General features: G+C 47.3%; 1 protein-coding gene across 5 annotated transcripts in view; it reads right to left on the reverse strand.

The window, feature by feature from the left end:
* Positions 1 to 21,278, reverse strand: part of CASZ1 (castor zinc finger 1) — a 206,885-nt gene that overhangs the window by 166,226 nt on the left and 19,381 nt on the right. For 4 of the 5 annotated variants that reach the window (XM_074892922.1, XM_074892918.1, XM_074892919.1 and 1 more), the window contains exon 2: positions 4,259 to 4,402. The gene's annotated coding sequence lies outside the window, so the exon portion shown is untranslated. Of the gene's footprint in view, positions 1 to 4,258; positions 4,403 to 7,963; positions 8,060 to 21,278 lie in introns of those variants that run through there. The other variant, XM_074892921.1, reaches the window with a different exon arrangement.

Consider the following 21,278-nt stretch of genomic DNA (forward strand, 5'->3'; position numbering starts at 1 on the left):
CAATGGCACTAGGAGACTGAGAATACCATCAAGTCAGAAGAACAACTGGCAAGGCAAGGAAAGCAAAGTCTGAACCCATGAAGGCCTGGGCCCAGTCCGGTCTCCTCCAGTCTGAACATCCTTTTTCCATCTGAGTTTTTGGGGCAGGCTGGTCTCCTGTGTGACAGTCACCCAGGCAACTGTTGGCCCTCACATAAGCCCTGGGCTTCTTTAGGGCTAAGCCGCTCCACATACCCATACACGTGAGCTCTGTGCCTGCACCTCACTGCACCACAGACTCTGTACTCAGGGCTTCTTCAACACCTGGGAGGGATCCTGCTCAGCTGACTTCCTCATTGCCAGAAAACCTCTTCAGTTTTTGCACCTCAGACAACTATTCCCCCTCACGTGGACAGCTGTAGGTGCCAAATCACTAGCTGCTGGGCATAGCAGGGCTTCTGAAAGGGCTTTGGGCTGTGCCTACCTTTAGTTTGAAACTAAATCATTCTGTGTCTCTCAAGAGCCTCCTCAAACTCACATCAGGGCCCTTCCCTGAATCTCTGAGCATTTTCAACCTGCTTAGGTCCCACTGCTGGACTCGGCCCACTACGAGGAGGCTGTATTAGCATCTGCCACTATCCAAGTGAGCAGGAGATGCCAAGGACCTTAGTGGGTCAGGCTTCAGTCCCATTCCCCCACCAGACATGGTAAGGACAGCTATAAGGCCTGACGAGCACATGATCCTCTCTCCCCTGCTTTGACTTCCCCCCATTCAGCTTTCCACGGCCGCCAACCAAACATCTGATCGAAGGCCCGGGGGAGGGAGTCAGAACTGTCCAGTCTGGTTATGAGTGAAGGTCATTGATCTAGCGCAGACCAGGGATGCGGAAAACAGGGGAGGCAGGAAAAAACCCTCAGAGAGAGAGAAGAGAGGGAGAGAGGCAGGCAGAGACAGTGCACGAGTGAGCGCAGGGGAAGGCAGCGGAAGTGGCTGCAACACGGTTTCACACTCTGAGACCCAAGGGCTGTTGTCAACCCGTCCTTCATGCTCACATCTTGTCACACTAGAGGTCAGGTCTCCCAAGCGTTCCTGGAGAGCTGAGCTAGCCCATATGGCAGGCAATATGTTAACAATATGGATCAGCTGCTCATCAGGGCCTGAGCAGATGGATGTGACAACCCTGCTCTTATCCCAGACAGGCTTTTAACATCTTCCCTCTCCTCAACTCAGCCCTACCGGAAGAGCTCTGCCCAAGAACTGTTGCCTCCAGCCTAGGTGGACCAAGGGGCCACAGGTCAGAACAGGCAGTATGGAAATGCCTGCCTTGCTTTAGCTGGATGGAAGCAGGCAGAGTAGAGCCCCATTCAGACCAGTGCAGGCAGGAACCGGGCCAAACTTTTATTCAGTGAGAGCGTGCTGTAAACGGAAAGACCTCGCTAGAATCCAGATACGTGCTATTAACTCCCAACCAGGGTGATACAGTAGATACTGTATTCAGATATATGTATATGGCATGTTACCACCAGATGCCACACGTTACAGTCTAGACTGAGTTTTGTAACTGCCTGGGAAAATTTTCTCTCACAGAACAAGTAATACATAAATAGATGTATATTTTAATGGGCAAGTTAAACTCCTCCTGGCAAAGGCAGGCAAGTTGATTTCATACACAGGCGGGTAAATTTCCACAATGATTTTGCAAGGCTGTTTCATATTCCCCAGCCCAGCTCAGGATCTGAGCCGTCAGGGCTGGCTGGGCTGGGCCAGCTGCAGTTCTGCAGAAGGCAGGGTTCCCACCTCGCTCCCTCAGCAGTTGTGCCTATGGGGTGATCCCAAGGATCCTAGCAAAAATAACGCAGTCAGCCCAAGTTAACCCCTGAATTTAGGTTTACTTTAGGATTGAAGCAAGGGGGAAATATTTTGCAAAGTCAAACACAGACAGAGCAGGTATTTCTAATCCTTTTCCCACATTTTTTTTAGCTTTTTTCCCTCATGTAAAAGGCATCCCTTCATCAACTGAACAAGAGAACTCCCTCCAACCCTTATAGCTCTAGGACTAAACAGCCAGCTTGTGCTTATAAACAGAGTGAAAAAGCAATCACAGCCTAGGGATGGGCTCTGGAGAATGTGCAAACAGCCTCTGTAGCCCAAAGTAAAACTGAGCTTGTTTTGAAAGTAGAAGCCATACAACTTGCTCCAGGGCTGAAGACTGGAACATGGGGATTTCTAGTCCAGAGCATGAGCGATCACAAAGCCACATGCCTGAAAGGCTAAACGCATCTCCTGCACTGAAGTGATGCCTGTAGAACTAGGGGAACCTCACAAAACAGCTGGAGTCAAGGGAAATATTTCTATTGTCTCTAATGAGCTTTTGTCCCTCAGAAAACAGCCCCTGAAGGACATTGTACAGGCAATGCACCCAGTAGGCACTAGGAGGAGAAGGCAAACATCGAAAAGGATTATGGATCTGCAAGAACCTGAACCTTAAGGTTCACTTTGGTACTTAATCAGTCTCCTTCTCTTGCCTTCTTGTCTCAGAGGTCCTGCTCATCCCAGGTCCATGTCAGATGGACATGCAGAGCTTTCAAAACCAGGGGCCACACCAGCAGAAACCTGTGAGAAGGGTCACAGGAAAAGCTCCCTCTGATGGAAAAATGGACCCAGAACCTATGCAGCAGCTGTCTCAGCAGAGCTTTTCCCCCTGGATGTTGGGTCTCTCTGGAGAGGCACATAAGGATGTTTGGCAGAAAATTCACCTGCTGCAGTCAAACATGAGAATTCGTATTTTATTTGGTAAAACCTGAAGGCTCTTCATGTTCCACTACCCTATTCCCTTGGGCAGAGCTCCAATTTGGGAAGCTCGCTCGCCTCTGGAGGCCTGGGAAGGCGTGTGTCACTGCTCTAAAAGGGGACACAGGCACCAGAGCAGCTCATACAGGGATAAAGGCCAGAGTTCCCTACATAGGTAGTTCAAAACCAAGCTTTCCAAATAAAGCATGCCAGACCCTGGAGGAGTTTCAGCACTAGGAAGGTGTGGGAAGGCACAGTTCACCCATATCCCATCCTGTAGCATACTGTATTTACTGGCAGGGTTACTGAAAGCACTCAGGTCTGTAGGCTCTTAGCACGTGGCAAGCACTAAGCCCCACTGAGCCTTAGAGGATCACGGCTGTTGCTCTTTAAGGTAGGGCACTCAGAACATGAGTAAATTCCCCTGTGCCACACACAGCCAAGGATGGACAGGGATAGCTGAAGCCCCAAGAGCAACATCTCAGCCCTGTGACTTTTCTCATCTTCCCTCTTGCTAAGCCAATACAGTCCCTCCACCCTGACCCTTCTAGTTCAGCTCTCAGGTGTACCTGTGACTCACAACAGCTTTGGATACACTGCTTTGCCCAGGTATCATTTCTGGTACAGCAGCAAAAGACAGAGGAACATGGTGATACACAATCCCCACAGGCACTTCAGGTTGCTGATCTTCATTCAGGCATCATTACCATTTAATGGTGCCAACACAGTATGAAGACACCTCCTGAGAAAATCTCTGCCCCCTACAGAGCAGCCACAACATCACACAAAGCCCAGACACAGCAAGGATCCTCAGCCCCTTCTATATGCAGCGGTATGGCGGTGCCATCAGGTACCTCCCAAATCCCCAAACCACCGAGAAGAAATGCATTATCCCACTGTTGTTATCCTACAGCTGCATTCTTCTAGGCCATGTTGTGCCATACCTTTCTTTGTAGAGAAGCTGTGACAGAAGCCAAGCGGTGAAGAAAGTAAAATGGCTTTTAGAAACACAGAGTTCCACCCCCTCACAACCTTTCTGAGTTTCCCACCATGACCACAGACATCCTCAAACTCCTCTTCTTTTGTGAAGCAAGTCAATCAGAAACTGTCCCACACAATACTTACCCAGGGGACTCCCATGCTAGCCTGTTCTGGCATACTGTTTTAGCTAATTGTTAATACTGCACACCAGCTCATTAGGAAGGAGGCAGCTAAGAGAGGGAGCTCTTCAAACCAGCGCTTTGCTGTGTCAGCTCGGTGCCTACATCTGTGCAGAAACAGGCAGTGATGTCAGGGGTAAGCCAGCCCAAAAGAAACCAACTCCCTACCATGCACTTACCACCCAAACCAATGACTTTCAGGAGCTCTTCTAAACTTTATATGCTAGAGATATCCCAGGAACTGGAATGGAGGCTCTGGAGAGCCAAAATCACTCTCTCCAGTCCTACTTCAGAGCAGACAGTTTGATCACAGAACAAAAGCCAGTACCTTGTATTGAGAAGTCACAGGCTTCAAGGTCCATTCCAGTGTACAAAGCCAGGAGAGAAGTCAGGTTCTTTGTTTTGGAGGTGGTCTCAGATGAAGACAGTGTGAATTTGATGGCCTCCCTTCACTTGGTGAAGTCTCTTTGCCCTGAGAAGAGTTTCAAAAGGAAATGAATATTCCCTACTGAGCAGTACGAGAGCTCAGGTGAATCACAAGCACAAGCAATGACGCCTGCCTCAAATGCCACAGCCACCCACAGACCTCAGCCCTTGGTCACACACAACAGTCCAGCAAGGCAAAGCATTTCAGTCCCTGCCAAACACACTGCATCCCAACCTCGTTCTCTGCCACATGTGGTGCTAGCAACTCAAAGTCAAGGTACGAACCGCCCTGGTGACCATCCGGTCGGCCACGCACTCCAACTTTCCCCAGAAAAAAATCCAGGTCAATCAGTTGCAGAAGAAGCCTACAGTACTAAGCCACTTACTGCAAAGAGCTTCCCCCCATAGCCGGCTGAGCGCTTCTGCGCACATGAGATCATGGTGCCGTCCCTCCTTTGTGGGGGAATCGTTCACTTGTGTTCATCTTACAAGTACTGGTAGAACAGAGCTCTATCGTCAGTCTTGTACACCCCCACATCAAGTGTAATTTCTCAGCCCCGAAGACGTTACAAATATAACCAGATGAGACAAAGGAAGAATTATTATTTCTAGTTTAGTGAGGCACACAGTAATTAAGTGACTTGTCAAAGGTCACTTGGTACCTCTGAGGCAGAACTGAATCTCTCAAATTTTGGTCCAAGAGGTGGACAACAAAAGTCCCCCACTTCCCTTCCTGTGCTCCTTGGATGTACACTGCTACCTTTGCAACAGGTTTCACCCTTCTCCCCACTCTCCCTAGACAGTTAATGCAATTCCCTTCCATTTCCTGCATTGGAGGAAATGAATAAATACACAGATTAAAAGAACAAGAACTTTTACCTTACTTAGAAAATTAAAAAATGTCCCAGCTCCAACATTTGACAGAAGCTCAAAAGCTTCAGACTATTCTGTGAGGTGGGATTTGTAGACTGGAGAGTTTTGTTGGTGGTGGTTTTTTTTAATTTCCATCAGACAAAAATAAAAGAAGCAAAACAAAAGAGGGTTGTTGAGATCAATTTGTGATAGGTGCCGGGCCAAAGAAAATGGAGCCAAAGAAGTCAGAACCCTGCAACCAGCAACCTTTGTGTCAATTTAAGCAAATATTGTGGCGTTTCCATGGCAATCCCTGTTTTGAATATCCACTACACTCACTTTTTAAAGGGCTTTTCCTGTTTGCGTTTCAACTTCAAAACCTGTAAATATTTTCAGCCTTAACACAACCTGACCTCCCCCAGCCTCTGAAATGAGATACTATCAAAGCTCTGACATGAAGTCTTCTGTCTGCAGTACCCCAAAGCTGTGAAAATTCACAGCAAAAGCAGGTTGGCAAACCACCACGGCTGGGGATAGCAGAAGCACGGCTGGACCTTTGTCCCACTCTCAGCACAGTGCCAGCCTCTTTGCAGCAGTAGGTACAGGCACCCGCTTCTTTCTTTTTCAAAACTCATGAGTGAAACAAGTCCTCGCAAACACACAGCACTGACAGCATCAGCCCAAGGCGAGGAGCACGCAGCAGGTGTTTTGCAAGCCTCACTCCATCCCGCTCTGCCAGCCCAGGCCACCTCTGACCTGCTGCACCAGCCACGATTTCTGCTCGGAGCCTCTTCCTGTGACCTGCTCGGGGCCGGCTGCTCACACAGCCCCAGCACTGCCCCCCGGCCTGACCTGCGCCTCCCTCCCTTCCCCTCTAACCTGAGCTGAACCGAAGCTGTCAATCACAATGATTTATGTTATGCTGCGTCATCTGCAAGTGGGAACGAAGAAGAGTCAACTTTGTCCTCACTTGCAACCTGGGCTAGGGTGGAAATTCTCAAGCTTCCTCAGCAGCAGCTTGCGGGTACCTGCTGTATCTCTGCCCCGCTCCACCAAGACAGAGCTCGCGGGAAAGTCTGGGTACAACAAGTCCCGGTCAGGTGCTGATATGGGAGTCAGATCTGAGCACCGGGAGCCTGGTGTTAACCCTCTCCCCAAAGCATAAAGCTGCCCCTGCACCTAACGCTGCTTTTTTGCATGCATGGAGGTGCACGAAAACACCTTCTGCTGGGCTTCAGAGATACGCTGAGGACTTTCATCCCCAAGCCCCCAACTTCGAAAGCTTTGGCCTGTGCTGCCAGAGTGCAGCCCCTCCCGGCAGCCATGGGAGTGCACTGGTTAATTCTGAGTTTCCTGGCTGTGATGGATTTGTGCCAGGCCTCAAATGTTAGCTTAGTGTAATTTTTGGGAAGTCAATTTCCTTTGTTTTTTTTTTTTTCCTTGTTTTTTTTCTTTTGTTTAAGCTTTTTTCCTCTTTTCTTTTAAATGGAAAAGTAGAAGCATTTGAATGAGCGTCAGGACAGGGCCATCCATCCATGGGCTGTAGTTTCCCAAGAGTATTTTATAGGCACCATGGTACGTGCACAGAACAACCATGGAAACAAACACCAAGTGACTTCAAAAGCCGTTACGCTGAATGCCCACAGAGGCAGCCTTGAGGGAGCGGTCCTGTCTCTCGCAGGAACAATGTCACTCCTTGGTCCTGACCACCTCTCCCGCAATGCTGGGTGCTTCTGATACCACCAGCAGATGATGCACGATACCTGCTGTCCTGGCCAGCTTCCAGCTCAGGTAATTACATCCTACAGGAGTTTCAGCTGGATATTTTATCCCTTCTTCACTTCCGGCCCTCAGCTACTGCACTGGGAGTTGCTAAAACCCTGTCCAGATCCACCCCGGATGTGAGTGCATGCCGGGGGCTGGAGGGAATTCTGTTCATCCCTGCAGGTCCCAAGAGCCTGGTGCTACAGCAAACAACCTCTTCTAACAACACGTGATGATGTACCTTCTTATATACATCCCATAATACCCCCACCCAAGAATGAGATGCAGAGCTGCAAAAACAAAATTGGCCAGCCACACCAGGAACCAACGATTTCTGGAGGCATGTGCTTAACGCTGCCCAATGGAGCAGCCATGTGGGACATGGACACTGGCTACTCGCCTTCCCTGAAGTGGAAACTCTCCTCCCATCATCTCACAGGCTTGGGAGAAATTAAAACTTGTGGTGGCAGTGGTGTAAGGCCAAAGCCACAGCTGCCGGTCCGCCTCAGCCAACGGCATCACATGCCACAAGGGATACTAGTGGTGTGGAATGTAGGGGAAAAGACTGGCCAGGCTCAGAGCACCCATGAGAACAAGCGTAGCAGGGTACACGACAGGCCAAATCAAAAGGTGAGGGTCTTCACTGTGTCTTCAACCCCTCTCGCCACGCTGCCACGAAAAAGCCATGAGCAGGAAACACCGGCGGGGCAACGCTGGATGTTCTCACCAAACCCTGCCAACATGCATTTCAAAGTGCAGGCAAAGATGGGGGTCCCCCATCCTCCCAAAGGAGCTGTGCTTTGGCATTTGCCATAGCCACAAGAATTCAGAGCCCTTCGAAGCTCTCCAAGACATAAGGAAATGACCTGCTGATCTATTCTCCGCTCAGGACAGCTCAGGAGTCCCCATGCTTGGAAGTGGGCTCTATCAAACCTCTGTTTCGTGCCCTCTTTGTCATCTTCTTTCAGAAGATTCTGGACCAGATCCTCACCTGGTGTAAAATCAGTGCAGTTTCGGTGGCTTCAGTGAAGTCATGCCAATTTAAACGAGTTGAGGATCCGGCCCTCCAAGTTACTGGAGTTGCCAGTTCTTCCTTTGGATAATCCTGAGGGTGATTTCACAGCAAGCAGCAGCACAGGCCCAGCCAGACTGGCAGGATCAGCTGCACTTTTCTACCCCCCACGAGTGGGGCGGTCTGTGGCAGAGGCCCTACTGTGAGACCCTGCTGGAGCAACACTGGGCGTATCATCATCTGCTTCTTTTACCAGGTTTCCTTCTCTCTGTTGTTTAACGATAGATACAGCACAGAGTAAATTACTCTAGGCTTTGGATCCAGGTTTTCTAATTGCTCTTAGCAGGGGAGCTCTTGCCTTTCAGGGCACTTTCAGCACACCGAGTCCAGGCTTCCCATGATTCGGAGACGGTGCAGGAGCAGAGTTGGTCACTTGTCCAGAAGCAAAACCCAACCAGGTTAGATCTTCATGTGAAAACAGCACATCTCGATGAACAAACCAGATCAGGTCTTCCCCTCCCGCTGCTCCTACCAGCCACTACTCCAAGGAAGGTAAAGAGCCCATCACTGCCCAGCAGCTGCTGAGTGAGCACTACAAATCCCGTCCTTGTCCCCAGTTCTGCTATCATCCTGCCATCTCTCCGCACCACATCTCACTGTGAGGGAAGCAGGCAACACAGGCGCGGGGAACGTGGCACAGCTTCAGCAGGCACCGGGTGCGCAAGAACTTTCTGTGCTCTGCCCTCACAAGTCCTTCGCTATCCCCCCAGAGCAATTTTCTAGGCAACAGCGCGGTTGCATTCCCTTCCCTATCTCCTAATAAATATCATGCTAAGCAAGATGAGTATCTTCTTCCCAGACCAAGCAGCATGACCCACTTTCTGAATCAGGGCAGATGCAATTGGGCCCTGGAGTCCTGGACCCCTCCCAAAGCAGAGAGATTTTGTAACAATTACAGCAAGAAGCAGAAGGAATAGAAAAGTAATAAGTGATCAAAGAGTGCAGTGGTGGAGCTGAAGCTGTGGGGTAATTACTACTCCTTGCCATCCTACGCACTGGCATTTTCCTAGGACACTGAAGCAAGAGCCGCGTGCACATTCACACATCTCTCCTCCACTGCCCTACATTCCTCAAAAGTAACAGGTCCAATTTCAAATTCTGGCTAATGGTTCAGATGAGACAACTGCTGCCCTCCCTGCACACCCACCCTGATTTTTCCCCTTCTCCTTTCTCCACAGCAGAGCAGGAACAGAGGATTGAAATTCTAGCAGTGCAAATCCCCTGCTCCAGCAGATACACCCGTATGTACATCCTACCCTGCCCCAATGATGGCCTTAAGGCCTTTCACAAGGCAGCTGTGCCCCTGGCGCCTCAGCACCAACATCTCGCTCGTGTGCCAACGTCCAGCTGTCCGTGAGTCCCACTTACAGAAGCGTTACCACATCTGCCCCCTGTCCCCCTAAGCCTCTCCCAACGTAGAGCTTCAAGACCTGCTGTTCACAGCGGGAAGGCTCAAGCTGTGGTACTTTATAGGCGCAATAAAACAAAAAAGCCCCTGCAAAAGACTTGTGCTTTGGGCCAAACTGCTTGGCTTGCTAGCCACACAGTAGAGAGCGGAGGTGGCTGGATTCTGATCCCAGCAGTGCTACTCTCAGTTTCCAAGGAACAGCTCTGTACTTTCCCAGATGTAGCTGGGATCAGGCTATGACCCAATGGGCATGGAAAAGAATTAAAAGGATGTGAGGTGAATGTCAGTAGCACTTTCATTGCTTGAACACACAAATAAAACTTCCCTCCCAGAGGAGCGCAAGCCTCTATGGGCAAAAGCATACAGAAAATCCCATACCAGAGGACAATGTGCCATGATGTGCCTGTGCCCAAACTGGCTCCTGTACTGTGCTCGGCTCTGGGGCACACAAACCCACGAGTCTGTGGCTGGCGGGTGCCAGGAGGCCCATCAAAGGGTCACTCAGCCACCTTCCCTGAAAAGCACTGCGGGCAAGCTGCCTGTGAGTCTTACAGCAGCACCCCAAAAGCTCCAAACAAGATGAGACCCCCGTGCCAGGGATGCACAGACAGCCAAAGACAGCACTTGCCTCAGAGCAAGTCTGACAGACAGACAAGTGACGGGCAGGGAAAGAAGCGGAGCTGCCGTCGCTCACCCAGGAGCTCAGAGCTGGCACTCGCTTTCAAACTCAAGACTTCTCCCCTGCTCACTGCCTGCCCACTGGAACAAACCACCACCGGGATAATAGCACAGAAATACACACTAATGGGTGCTTTGACCAGCACAAACAGTTGCCTTCATTGTCTGACACGGTGAGATGAGGCAAAAGTAACTTTTAAAGGATTTCCATGGCAATTTTTCTTCCTAGTTAAATAAAAGAATTTTAAAAAAAATAGAGAAAGAAAACCCTTTCACCCAAACTTCAGAGATAAAAAAGGGGGAAAAAATCTTCATCTTAATTCAAAATCCTATTTGATGTGTCGTGGCATGAAAATGTTTTTCACTGCATTTTTTCAGTGTGATCTCATGCACCCTGCAAACGGGGTACGCCCAAAACACCAGGTATTTTATGGGACACAAACAGAGCGCAAACATACACAATTAAAAAAAAATGGGATTGGTAAATATTTAAATTAATCAGAGCTGGCATCTGTGCAGCCTCCCCTCCCAGAGAGAGGGATGTTTGCAGCTTTGAAAAAATAAAAGTGAATAACATGACCTTTTCCTTCATGTTTGTTAGCTCGCTGCAGTTTGGTGGGTTGGAGCAGCCCAGGCACCTCCCAAAACGAAGTCCAGCAAGTGCAGCCGGGGCTTCTCTCCTCCCCGCCCGGCACCGGGGGCTTGGGGCTCCAGAGCTGGTGGGGACCAAGCTGGCTGGGGGAGTTGCTCCAACCTGTTTGCTGTCTCACTCCATAATATATGGGTTTTGTTGTGTTTTTTTTTTTCTTTTCAGTTTAATTGTTGGAGGAGTTTATGAAGCTGTTTGCCAAAAAACAATCGACTCCAGGGAGCCAGCTTACACAAAAAGGGTGTGTCGCTCGAGCGAGGCCGTGGAGCCATGGAAACCACCACCTTTTGCATTTGCCCAGGTGAAGCCAAAGCTTTGTGGATGGCTTGTGAAATCAGCAGAGATCTGCAAGAAGTGAAACACGTACATGCAAGTGTGCATTAAGCACTCAGAAAGGTGGCCCCGACCACCGGCACTTGAATCTCCCATAAGCAAGGGTGAATGCTCCCACGTTAGTAACACTGGTTTTATTTGAAAGGTCCCAGAAACACACCAGTGAATGCACGAGGTGTTTTGCACACAGACAAACAGTGCACACACCCAGAGCGCTTGTACTCCTCTGGGTCGGCAGTGTGGGCAATGGCACAGGCACAGACAGTTCTGCCCCCGCAGCACACACACAGGCTGGCAAAACTCCCTGCCAAATGGCCGCCTGACCAGGCAAATGGGAATCTTCACACATGTGTGAATAAAAGGCACCACCACAACACATGCAAATGTCTCAAAAGCAGAGATCATGCCTTGGGTGTTCGTTCTGACCTGCAGAAGGAAAGCTGGCGACGGCAGGCGGGGGGATTGGTGAGGGCAGAAGGGGTGCCTCCCCGGGTCAGTCTGCAGCAGCGGGGCGCGAGGACCATGCTATGCAGGACCCCGGGTCGGGATGCAGGCAAGTATTTGGAGGGGGATGTTTGTCTTGTGAGCTGGTGTGTGAAGGCGGGTGGCTAGAGAGGGACCCTGGCTGCATTCCTCTCAATCTTAGAAAAGAAAACAGAGAATTCCTCAGAAGCACTGGCTGCTGGCCTGAGTGACAGAAAACAACCCAGGAACAAAGCACAGAGAAGGGATTTTAAAGCCACCCAGATCCTGTGAGTGTCTGGTCCAGGTCTCTCCTGCTACCACCAGGAAAGGAAAGAGTGCTCTGAACTGCGGCTCTTTTGAAAGAGGTAACATCAATTATTCCCGATTTCAGCTGCTGAAAGCGTGCTGACGACACTTCAGGTTACAGGATTTCACCCACTCTGTGGGAATACAGTCAGAGAAGTGCGCAGAGGATAAAACCTTACCAGGCCGCCTCCTGCAGCACCTTGTGGCATACGGTACAGCCTGGAAAAGCTGACCAGGCACAGAGAGTCCACAGGAACAAAGTTCCAGGATGATCCTCAAAATCAGAGCCAGCAAGAAGCCAGATCTCTCCTCCCCTGGTTTGACTTCAGTCTGCCACATTAACAGTGGGATGATTCGATCCTGGCACTTCTCTTACCTGGAGTCAAAGGTGCCTGACCACAAACCACATCAAGAATCAGCTCCTGCACTCGATGAACCCTGGAGAGAGGAGTGCAGACCCCTCAACGTAGGAGAGATGAGGTCAGCGATGTTTCTCTTGGTGAAGGAAAGGAGGGAAGCCTTTGAAAGCCCATCTCTACTTTTATGATTCACTATTGGTTTCCACACATACGTTTACACCAGATCTGAATTTGTCTCCAAATGCAATGACCTGGCCTTTGCCCATTCACAGCCCCTCGTTTTCCCCTTTTCTTAGAGAATCCCAAGGTAGGTGCCAGCCAGACACCCGTCGAGTACTGTTTAACTGGAGAGTCCCCAGGGCCACCTCCCAGCGAAGGCAGAGCATGTGACATTGGGTGAACAGCACCCAGGTGCTCCAGCCACTGCCTCCACATCTGGGCTGTCCCCAGGCATAGCCCATGGCCACTGCAGAGCCTGCTGCTCCCCAAGGGCAGCTGACAGAGACAAGGGGAGCTCCCTGGACAGGCACGCCCCCAAGGGGGACTACAGGAAGGGCCCAGCAGGCCCACGGAGCAGGCAAGTGCCGGTAAGGCTTGGTGCGTCAGCCTTTCTGGCATCGACCTCCCAAACTCATTCAAATATTTCCCTTTTTTTTTAATTTAATGTTCCCTATAATTCATCTGTCCCAAAAGATAATCAATAGAGGCCGTAATGAAAATTTGAGCCATATTTTATGATCCGCTGCAGGAGAAAGGGCCACATCAGCAGGACTAGCCTTGGCTTCCAGCATCATTTCTGTGTGCGTTCGCCTGCTCGCTGGCCAGATTCCCCCCTCCACCCATTTGAGGCTGCTGACAGGGGCAGCCCCTCCAGGAGAAACTCCCGCCCTTCCCTCCGACTTCAAACAGTAGCTGCTCAAGCCACAGTTGAAGATGTACATGTGGGGAAAAGGAAAGTTCCTACAGAGTGCGAAGGGCCCTGACCCAGCAGCCTCAGGGATCCTCCCGAGCATCCCTCAACTTCTCAGCTCTGAAACAAATCCTATGGCCCTCAACCAGACCCTGGGGGGAATACAATGATTACGTTGCAGGATCTGAAGTTATTTCTACCTTTCACAGTAATTCCCTAATCCTTGGCACTGCCTTTCAGTCAATCTGAGCTTCACACTCCTCTTCTCCCAAACAGCACCCAAGGGCAGTCACTCATGGGGGAAGAAGAGGGCTTTAGAACCTGCCGTGCTGCACTGCAGTCTTTCAGGGCTCCTACCATTGACAGCAAAGACCAAAAAAGCATTTTTGAGCTCCCAGGTTCACGAGCAGTAACACGAGCAGTTACATACAAGAGATCAGGATGGGCTCAGCATTCTCCATTTCCAAACACTGAACATTAGCAGCCACAGGAGCAAACTCATTAGCTCCACTCAGACTCCAGCAAAACGCTCATCTCTTCTCCCTCCTGTGCACCAGGGACTGTCAGCTGGGTCTCGGTATTAGTCCTACAGGTACATTCGAGCTTTTCAACAGTTTGAAAAGAGGGATCTGCAATCCCAGTTTTGTTCAGCACCACTGGAAAAACAAGGGGGAAAAAGTTCCAGGAGCCTAAAGCACATTTTCACTTCTAGCTTAAATACCTACATCCAGTCACTAGGACTGTGCTCCCCCACATCTAGTCCAAGGGGAACCTCAGGCAATCCCACCTCCCTCTATTCCTTTAGGCACAAATATTACAACTGCTCCCCAATTAATCCATTTTACTATATTATATATTCATTTAGGAGCTGTGCTGACCTTACTTCCCCAGGTGGGTAATGGCAAGGAGGAGCAACCACATCTCAGTGCCAGCCTCCACACGCTGCTGTGTGTTTTTCATTCCGCATTACAAATCCCACAGCACTTTCAAGCACCTTCATCTATTCTCCCAGCACACAACTAGCAGGTTTGTTGTTTTTGCACATGCACACGAACGCAGCCAGGGCTGAAACGAAGGCAAAAGCCTCAGTCCTGTTCCCGGAACCCTTCTCCACCTCGGATTCCCAGCAGCGGGTCCCCTGTCCTCCCTCTAAAGGCTGGAGCGTATTTCATTGCCTGAAGCTGCCACGTCCGCAGGGAGCCGGAGGTAACAAAACCGTCTTTGATTTGGCCAAGGGAAAAATATCAGAAGTGAAAGGCCAGAGTGAGGAATTTATAACAGCAGCTAAGGCAGCAAAAATACAAGCGCCTGACCAGAAGCTGCCCTCCTGCTCAGCATGTCATGTTGTTCAGCTTCCCATGTGTCTTGGAGGGGCAGGATGTTGCAGAGAGCACAGCCAGAAACCACCAATTTCCTACACACACGAGCATACTGACACCCTCACGAGACCCCTGCTAAACAGCACTCAGCCCTGAGGCATAACCTGGAAAGCCAAGAAGCCTCTGCTCACCCAGAGGTGCAGGTGGTGATCTCGTATTATCTTCCTGCTTGAGACTGTTGCCTTTCCTTTAGAAAACTGATGTAGCAGCATTGTGCAGGTATATTGGTGATACTCTACCTCCCAAGGAAGAAAATGCTCTGTCCTGGACTGGCAGCCTGAATCCCTGTAACCAGTGGTCAGCAAGACCAATAACCAAATATTTTCACCTTTCTTTTCTCTTGGAAACTTAGAAATCAACCATCTTTGTTTAAAAAATACAACACAATATTCAAATTAATTGTTGCTTCCAATACGTAAATAAGGTGACAGATTTGCAAGATCTGTGACAGAAGGACTGTGAATCCAGAGGACACGGTGAGCAGCTTTGTGCTTTAAACTTATACTGGGAAGGGGACTGAAATCCCAAGCAGAACTGGGAAAGCACTGTGGTCTCTGAAGCCCCATGTCAGCATCACATCCAGCCATCCTACTTTTTTAATCCAGCTGCCAACAAAGTAGGTCTTGTACTGATACAGATACCTGCCTAAGAGAAACTTAAGGAAAAGCACGCAGGGATGTAACATGGCTGTTGCAGTCACTGCTAACTTGCCCCAGATTTGAACTGGTGACCCTTACTAATATCATCCAGTCCCTTGATATCCTCAGGGAGCAATCAGCACATTTTATTAACCCAGCCAATTTTAGAAGTGCATACGCAGTATTCTAGTTACTTGTTACAATTATGCATTATAGGTCCATTTCATACATATGCTTATGCTGAAGTGATGTGCAGTACTTTAAGACTGTTATTATGCCATCAGACCAACTGCACGAGGATCACGGGGCTGAGCAAGCCCTGGCTTTCTCAGAGCAGAGTATACTCAGTGTCCACAGACATCACTTGCAGCAGAAATATTCTAAACCTAATATAAAGCTTCAGAGATCCCCACAACCAAATCCATTTTTTAAAATGACATGTTTCCACCTATTGGTCCCCAGAGTGAACTAATTGCTTTTGCTAGTTTTAAAAGCCAGAGTTATTTCACTGAAAAAAATGAGCAAGTGCATGGGAACTCAGAGACATCCTCAGATTTCTGACGCAAAATCACCATGTACGCAGATGTATTTGCTGCCCAGTCAGTCAAACTTGCAGCTTTACTGCATGACATGCCACAGGGGAATTCTTCACTTCACAGGGAAGGTGGGAAAACAAGGAGTTAAAGTAACCTGACCAAACTCAAACAGCAATTTAGTCAGAGCTAGGAGAAGATAAGATTTCTGTCTGTGCTCTAACCACTAGGTTATCCCCTTCTTTGCTAAATAAACTTCTCAGTCTAAGGGGAGACTGCTATTTCCACTTAAAGACTGGTGTTTGTTTTGTGTTTTTTAATTGCCTTTTTTTTTTTTAAATTTTACTTATTTTTTTTAAAGATGACACCCTACAACAGGGAAACTACTCAGCAGGGGATCAGTCCAGGACCATGCCTAGGTTACTATCTGGTTCAGAGAAGGACTCACTAGAAAGATGCCCAGCAAGAACAGAGACATTTTTCTGCATCCTGAAATAGCAAGGCAGTCTGAGTGTACCACCCCGGCAAACACACACCCACAAGTTCAGATGCCCATGTGGACAAAATTGCTCAGAGTCCAGTTCTAGACCTACCTGCTCTGGTGTAAGGGCTGGATAGTCATTTACAGTCCAGAACAAACTATTTACAGACAATACACAAAATATGTACAAAATATGTATAGTAACAAAATCTGAAAAATCCCAGATAAAAATAAAATTAGAGGAACAAACTTTTCCGGGATGATAACTAGAGGAAAAAAAGCGTTATGTCTTTTCAGAGACCTGTACTTACCTGTAGCAGGAAGCAACCATACATTCTGGGTGCAGAAGCACATCCTGGGACATGCTCATCACAGAGTTCTTGTGAAAACCAGTCCTCACTGTTGAGCAGAAAACCCATGGGAAGCAAGAAATCCCTACTTCTTTCTAGGGAAAAGCAGTTCAGTCCCATCATTTGCTGGGAAAGTTGTAGGTAAGATTGCTTTTCCCAACTCCAAGTGAATTGCTTTTTACTTTGATGAAGCTCAGCTCTCTTTCAAAGGAACCACAGCTGAAGGTGACCATTGCTAATTTTTTTATCATCATTTTATGAATGTGTTAACCTTAATTCACAAATGCTCTACAGAGTGAATTTCCTTACATTTCACTTTTCATACTTGATTAACAGCATTTCAAAGACATGGATTTTTAAATATGTGTATAAGAAGTTACCTGATACAAACTAGTACTGGTTTAATGCAGAGCTACCTCTCTTATTTTTGGATTTTGTAGAAATTTGTTACTAATTAATTTGGTGTGAGCCAAAATAATTGTTTCCATGGAGGCTATCAGTTTAACTACCACGCATCTCAAGTTAAACAGGTATAAATGTTTTATACATAAAAGGCTTTAGATTATATAATACAAACACATCTTCTACCTTCTCCCTTTTTTCAGCACTTCTGCTCCAGATCCTTTGGGAATTGATGTGTTGGACAGTGGGAGAAAAGCCGGTTTCACTTGTGCACTTGGAGGTGTCTCTGCTGTCATGTTTACAACGGACATAAAGTTTGGAAAACTTGCTTAAAGGAAACACTTTCTCCCCCAGTTCATTGTTTAATGGATGTTTTCCTTTCAAGATTTTTGTTTATAAAGATTCTCTTCTGTTTTCCAAAACCTAGGTTTTATGGGGGAAACATTCTGCCCTCAAATCATCATCTCCGGGCAAAGAAAAACTGCTTAAGATGTTACCCGTTTATTGCACACACATACCTCTACATGGAGGTTCTTAATCTTCACCCACCCAAGATTAAGGCAACGCAAATTATGAAATCGATACCAATACAGACAGCAACATCTATTACAGTTTCAATGTTTTTGTTGTATTTTTTCTAAACTATTAAAGCAGTATGATTTTAATGTGATTGTTGTTGTTTATGCAATACAAATCCTCTGTTGTTTGATGCTGTGAGTACTTATGCAAATACCCTATTTTCCTTACAGAAACCCTTCCTTTGACACCTCATGTGAGTAAAGAAAATATTTGAGTGTTTGCAAGATGAGGATCCATTTATATTTAAGGCTCCATTACTGATCAGGAGGCAAAGAGTGTCCTTAAGGTGGATATAAATTATAGTTACACTAATTTTAAGGCCTTTAGTCTCTGTCCTAGTGATGTAGCAGAAGAGCTTTCGAATAAAGGAGATTCTTCTCTCACAGCAGTTTCAGTTCTTTTCTTTCATTAATCAAAACCTATCCTATATATATATATATATGTTTTCTCTCTACATGCATGTCTGAATACCTCTTTGAGGTTTAACACTCCTGCACCCAAGATTCAAACATAACAAATCAAAAATAATTTTGCAAGCAACTACAACAGGCATTTCCAGAAGTTACATCACATAACAAGTCATGCAATTAAACTTTAATGAAAAAATAAAAACAAAAACACCAAGCAGCCCCTAGTGCTTGCTTTGTCTTTCAAACAATCTATCATAAAAAAGCAGGACGTTAAAATGGAAGAACCTCTGACTAAAGCTGTGCCGTAAACAATTTTTTCCTAATGAATTCCACCTCTTTACTCCACTGAATCAGCAGAGCCGGATGGAATTTCTCTCCTCTCTTCCTTCTCTCTGTATAAAAGGATGTACTGCTGATAAAACTAGTAACCCATGAAGATCACTTCCCCGAGGTGAGATGCCTCCTGCCAGCATTTCTGCTCTCAGGGGGTTATAGTCTAACACCCTTCCTCCTCCCAGAGATGCAGGGCCTCATTCTCTGAGCTGGCCCCTTGAAACCAGCAGGACCTTCGGTATTGTAACGTGAGAGCTGGTGCAGGCAGGAATAACAGAATATGTCTTATGGCAACTAGAAATGTTCATGCACATGCATATTTCTCTTAGAAAAACTACAGACCCAGATATTCCAAATTTCTAAGCACCCACAGCTTTGGAAGGTTTCAGCTAGAGTTGTAAGTCTTAAACGCCTCTCCAAAATGGGTGCCCGAACCTCGACACTCTGCTCCTCTTTTATAACCTCACCCTCTGCTTACATTTTTCCACACCTGCAAATGATATCCCTTTAAAATCAAACCTTTTATTTTGCGTCTGCTGAGATCGTATCATTCGATGAAAGGTAACTGTGGTTTACACAAGGACGAGAGAACAGAAAGAGGTTGTCATTTCCAAAATATTGTTAGGAAAGACAAAAAGGAAGCAGAACAGGGGTCACAGTTGGACCATGAAAGCCACTAAGACCCTGGCCTAGAAGAGACACACACACACACACACACACACGAACACTTGAGCAGTTCCACTGGCTCCAGTTCATTCACAGCTACAGAAAGAGGACTTAGCACAACAAGAAGTAATAAATTCAAGCTCATACAAAGTAGGACAACTCCAGCCTTCCTCCATCTCTTACAATTTTTTTCCTAATGTTTGGATTTTTGTATTTTCTACAGTATGTAACAAAACCAAATCTGAAATCAAGATTAATTTTAGAATGTTTGATATAGTTTGTCACCATTTATTTTTCCCACTGTAGCTCTTTAGGACAGTGACATAATCAGCTTGTTTAAGGTTTCATTTTCTTGAACTAGTCCCCTAAACCATTATATCTGGACTCTAGATACTGCAGAGGGAGCCTGAAATAAATTTAAAATTAAAGTCAGTAAAATGCACAAGGAAAAAAAACAAATTGGGAAAGTGTCTTGGTCATATTCTTATCTTTGAGAATTTTTTCCCTGTCTGTGTAAAAAAGTTTGGTCTAATCGGTAACGTTATTCTTGCCCTTCCCCACTAAAAGGGATTTCAGTTTTTAACTAAAGCTGAGTTTCCTTAATGTATTTAAATGATGTCCAGTGAAACCTACATTTGGATAGAATTTTTTTTTTAACAGTTCATTGTATTGTATTACAAAATCAAAGGTCTGTCTATAAGAAAAGAATATTATCTCACAGTTACAAGGCACCTTTCCTCCGTAGTGCTTCATGATAAGGTAAGGTCCGTGCCATGGAAATGCAGCCAGCCACCTCTGAACAGGCGGGAGAAGACAGCCCGGTCTGGTCAGCGGGAGGTGGGAACACAGCTTTGGTCAAAGGCAAAGGGACAGATTCACTGCTGAGTGAAGCTCCCTCCTGTGCAGGGAGCCGGCTTATCCTTAGAGACACCAGTTCAGGAACACTCATAAATTATAAAATAATAAAAAAAGAGAAGCCCTAAAATCTCATGTGACTATCTGCAGACAACTGCCAGTGCCATGTAACGACTTTACAGTTTGGGGCAGAATCTAGGGGCTTGTCCTATAGGAAAGAAAGATGAGTAACCCTCTTTAGTCATTAGAATAAACAGCAATTTATGTGAGAAGGCAGTCAGATCTTTCATTCTCAAAAGTGTCCCAAGGAAGAGCTGCAAGAAGACTACAGGGTAGCTCCTGGTTTTTAAAACAAATGAGAAAGCCCAAGCAAGAATCAAAATAATAGTTACCAGAGGATGAAGAATTCCAGCCTGCCACTCTGCCCACATCTCCATGCCATCCCTTAGCACAAGACAATGAAGCACAGCAAAATTATACAGATGCTGGCTTTTAAAATGTTTTTGATTCAGAGGCTGGAGCATGGCAAAGTCTCACCCTCTACAGATTTGCCACTAGCCAGAGCTCAGAAAGACTATTGTCCTTTTCCTGTGCTTCTCCCCAGACCAGGCAGGAACCTCTTGCCTCCCCCACACCACTGAATGTATTGGGGTTTCTCTTCTGTGCACCAGACTGAGTCCCCCAGCTTCAAACCTGCCACAGGTAAAAAAGGGGAACATATTTGGTCAGGGTGTAGCAGACTGCCGTAACAGCAAAGCACCAAGCAGTGTTCTTCTGTAGTTTAAATTAAGACCTAGCTCCAGCACACCATCTCACCCATTTAGCACAAAGGGAGAAGAAGAGATCCCATCAAACAGGAGCTGGGATGGGCTATGAAATCTGGGATTAGACATCTGGAAAACCATCTGAGAAAGCAGGCTTGGGAATGCAGTGGGGGATGCCACTTATCCTCCCTGTCAGGTAAACACTTCCAGCCATCTCAGTGCACTCACTACGCATCCTCCCAACCTCAGGTGTGCATCAGGCATGTAAAGACCCAACCTGTTGATGACAGGAAGGGAGAGAGACACGAGGAGGGACTGGGAGAGCAGGACAAATGAAACAAGGCAGACTGAGACCAGAAGGCAGGGGACAGGTACAGCAATGCCAGATGGCAGAAGCGGCAAATTGGACTCAACAAAGTATCTCAAAGTACTGCAGGAAGCCACATTCCACCTTGAACCAGAGAGCAAACCTGGGAGCCCCAAACTCTGGGTGCAGGTGTGTGGTAAGTCTTCACCTGGGAAGGACTGGCTAGGAGTCGTACAAGCAAAACAGTCTCTTTCAGAGACCAAACACAGCCAGTTTTAAACACTAAGCTAGTTCTCTAGGTTAGAACACATTTCCTGTTTGCAGTCCAGAGCTTTCCAGCTTCCTTGAGGATGAACAGTGATGAGTCCAAAACACTAGTCTGATAACGAAACAGAAAAAGAGAAAGCTTGTGGGCCTGGGGGTTCCCAC

This window comes from Strix uralensis, chromosome 23 (assembly GCF_047716275.1).
Source record: "Strix uralensis isolate ZFMK-TIS-50842 chromosome 23, bStrUra1, whole genome shotgun sequence".
Classification (NCBI taxonomy): domain Eukaryota; kingdom Metazoa; phylum Chordata; class Aves; order Strigiformes; family Strigidae; genus Strix; species Strix uralensis.